This window comes from Pyrus communis, chromosome 8 (genome assembly GCF_041283825.1).
Source record: "Pyrus communis isolate YQ-2024b chromosome 8, ASM4128382v1, whole genome shotgun sequence".
NCBI lineage: Eukaryota > Viridiplantae > Streptophyta > Magnoliopsida > Rosales > Rosaceae > Pyrus > Pyrus communis.
Genome location: NC_142572.1, coordinates 9,694,075 through 9,698,176, shown reverse-complemented (window position 1 = coordinate 9,698,176; position 4,102 = coordinate 9,694,075).

Sequence of the window (4,102 nt, the reverse complement as noted above, 5' to 3'; positions counted from 1 at the left end):
ATGCAATTCCAACCCACATGCATGCTTTAATCATTCAAACATGCAGCCACATTCCCTCCTAGCTGTCATGTTCCCCCCATTTCACCTATAAATAAGCATTCATTCTCATTCATTCTCATTCACTCTTCCATATTCCAGAAATTCGTCAAAACCTCTCCACACCCTTGCAGCAGCCACCAAAACACTTTTCTCCTCCATTGCAGCCACTCCAACCACTCCCCAAACCATTCACACCATCAAACTATCCTTAGACCTTGTGCTACAACGAAGAGGAAGATAAGAGGGCCTAAACGTTCATACAATTCAAGTTTGAGTTGTTGGAATGTTTAGGTGTTTCTTTGATTTCAATGTTTAATTTCAAATGTCTTTGTTTTGTACGAATGAGGAATCGAAGAGAAGAGGGCCTAAACGTTCATACAATTCAAGTTTGAGTTGTTGGAATGTTTAGGTGTTTCTTTGATTCCAATGTTTAAATTCAACTAAACCCCCCTTGGCTAGGGGGGGGATTCGAAATATATGTTTATGCTTGCATTTTGATTTGATTACTTCTAATTGCGTTTCATAAGTTGTGGATTCAATTTGGTTAACCGTTTGATTGATAACTTATTTATGTATGTTTATTGAGAATGCGCGCTTAATTTTCATGCATGAATATGACGCTAGAATATAAGTGAGTTTCACCTAATAGTTACGAACTTATATTCGCAAGTAGTGGAGGTTGCTTATAAACAATCGCGTTAAACAAATTCTTGGCATAAGTTTCATGCAATCATAGTAACGAATGCCTCGTCAACACTTATAATTTTCATAGAGCGTAATGATTCTTGCTTGTACCTCTTCTATGCATTCATGTTGAGGACTTGTGGGGAATGTTTTGAATTGTCGCATGCATCATCCAATTCAATAACGTTAGGAAGATTTGAAGGTTAATTAGTGCATCACGGTTAACTTGGGGTGTTGAGTATCATAGTTTATTGAAATGCAATTGGAAATCATTTTATTATGCAAGTATAACATGTATGGAGATGAACCCCTTAGCTAGGTTCCCATCCATTCAATTCCATCAAATTCATCTTTACATTCTGTCTAGTTTATTAACTTCTTTCGTTATTTCAATTCTCGTCAATTTAAAACCCCCCTTTACTTTCTTGTTCTTTAGTGTTTAGACTTTGTTTAGTTTATGTTTTAAAGTGTTTTGATTCAATTTATTTCCCAAAATTCGTCCAAATTCACCAAAGTGCTCAAAACTGCCCAGAAAGTGATTTTAAGGCTGTTTTGAGTGTTTTGGGTGATGTTTGAGTCTTTTGGTTTGTTTTAGTGTTTTAAAGTTTAGTTTTGCATTCTTTGAGTCTAGTATAGTGTTTTATATTGTGTTTTTACGTTTGAATCAAACCATAATCTTAAATTCGTCCAACATTGGGTTTAAGGTCAGAAACTGCCTAGTTAGTGTTTTTAGGCAGTTTTGAGTCTTTTGAACTTGTTTTGAGTCCTTTGAGTCTTTGTGAACGTTTTTAACTTTATTTTACGTTTTTGAGTCAGTTTCCAAGTGATTTGCAATCCCTCCTAATCCCCGGTTAAGAACGATCCCTACTTCTACTTATACTACAATTGACAAAAAGAGGGTTTAATTTGTGTGCGTATAAATCACGCATCAATTATCTGTTTATTAAAAACTTGTTTTTGTATGTTGATTAGGGATGCATACTTAGTCTTCATGCATAAAATCGATGCTAGTTTATAAACGAGTTTCACCTAATCGTCACAAGTTTATAAACATGAGTAGTGAAGGTTGCTAGTCACAACCGCGTTAATTGAATTCTTGGCAAGAGTATCATGCATTCATAGTTACAATTGCCTCGTCAACACTTACGATTTTCATAGAGCATAATGATCTCTCACTGTATCTCTTCTATGCATTCATGTTGAGGACCGTTGGAGAATGATTTGAATTGTCGCATGCATCATCCAATTCAATAACATAAGGAAATCTGATGGTTAATTAGTGCATCACGATTAACATGGGGTGTTGAGCATCATAGTTAGTGAAAAGCAATTGGAAAGTCGATTCATATACAAATATGTCATGTGTGGAGAATGGACCTCTAACTAATCCATCCATCATCTTGTTTTCAAAATTCGTTTTACAATCTGCCTAGTTCTATACTTTGTTTTGTTATTTCAATTTTCGTCAAATCAAAACCCCCCTTTACTTTCTTGTTCTATATTGTTTAGAATCTGTTTAATTTGTGTTTTAAAGTGTTTTGAATCAAACCATAACCTTAAATTCGTCCAAAATTGTGTTTAAGGTCAGAAACTGCCTATTTAGTGTTTTTAGGCAGTTTTGAGTCTTTTGAACCTGTTTTGAGTCCTTTGAGTCTTTGTAAACGTTTTTAACTTTGTTTTTATGTTTTTAAGTTAGTTTAGAGGTTTTAGCAAGCCCTCCTAATCCCCGGTCTAGAACGATCCCTACTTGCATCCTTACTACAATTTGACAACAAGAGGGTTAATTTGTGTGCTTAACTATTTTCGCATCATTAAGTAAATTCGTAGCATGAGTATCATGATGTCATAGTTACAAGTGCTTTGTCAATACTTACGATTTTCATAGAACGTAATGATCTTTGATTGTATCTCTATTATGATGTCATGTAGGGGACTTTTGAAGAATGCTTTGGGTTGTCGTATGATGTCATCCAATCTAATAACTTAAGGAAAATCTGAGGGTTAATTAGTGATGTCACGGTTAATCTGGGGTGTTGAGGTTCATGGTTTATCGGAAAAGCAAATGGAAATCAATTTGTCATGTGTGGAGAAGAATCCTCTAGCTGTCTAATCATCCATCGTTTTTCCCAAATTCGTCCAAATCTTATTTAAGTCTTTTAGTTACTTGTTTTTATCTCAAATTCGTCAAAAACCCAATCCCCTTTATTTAGTTGTGTCAAATCTGTCCTAATTAGTGTTTTTGAGTATTTTGAGTCAAAACCAAACCTATTTTCGTCCAAATTGAGTCCTAGAGTCTAGTTTGAGTCTTTTTTATTGTTTTGTGTTGTTTTGAGTCTTTTAAGTTTCTTTTGAGTCATATAAGTTTAGTTAAGAGTCTTTGAGTTTATTTAAGTGTTTTGAAGCATATTTTTATATCTTTGAGTCAATTTTCATTAGATTAGCAATCCCTCCTAATCCCCAACCTAGAACGATCCCTACTTGTATCTATACTACAATTGTCAAAAAGAGGGTTTAATTTGTGTGCTATTATATATCACATCAAACGTAATGATATTTGATTGTATCTCTATTATGATGTCATGTAGGGGACTTTTGAAGAATGCTTTGGGTTGTCGTATGATGTCATCCAATCCAATAACTTAAGGGAAATCTGAGGGTTAATTAGTGATGTCACGGTTAATCTGGGGTGTTGAGGTTCATGGTTTATCGAAAAAGCAACTGGAAATCAACTTATGTTTGAATGTATCATGTGTGGAGAAGTATCCCTTGGCCAGTCCATCATCCATTGGTTTTACTTAAATTCATCCAAAAATCTGTTTTAAGTCTTAAGTTACTTGTTTTCTTTTAAATTCGTCCAAAAACAAATCCCCTTTTTTTACTTGTTCCAAATCTGTCCAAAAGTGTGTTTTAGAGTCTTTTGAGTCAAAACTAATTGTATTTTCGTCCAAATTGAGTCCTAAGGTCTAAATTGAGTCGTTTTGGTTGTTTTGAGTTGTTTTGAGTCTTTAAAATCTGTTTGAGTCATATAAGTTAGTTAAGAGTCTTTTGAGTTTATTTTAAGTGGTTTAAAAGCTTATTTTCACATCTTTGAATCGATTTTCATTAGGTTAGCAATCCCTCCTAATCCCCGGCCAAGAACGATCCCAACTTATATCTATACTACAATTGTCAAAAAGAGGGTTTAATTTGAGTGCTATCTTTTATCACATCAAATTTTTGGCGCCGTTGCCGGGGATTAGCAACTTTGCTAATCCCCCATTGTTTTGTTTTGTTTCTTTTTCTTATCTTTTTGTTTTAGCTACTGACCTTATTTCTTTTCTTGTTTGTAGGTACTAGTTTATGACTCGTAGTTCTCAACCTATTAGTGCAAACATCTTGG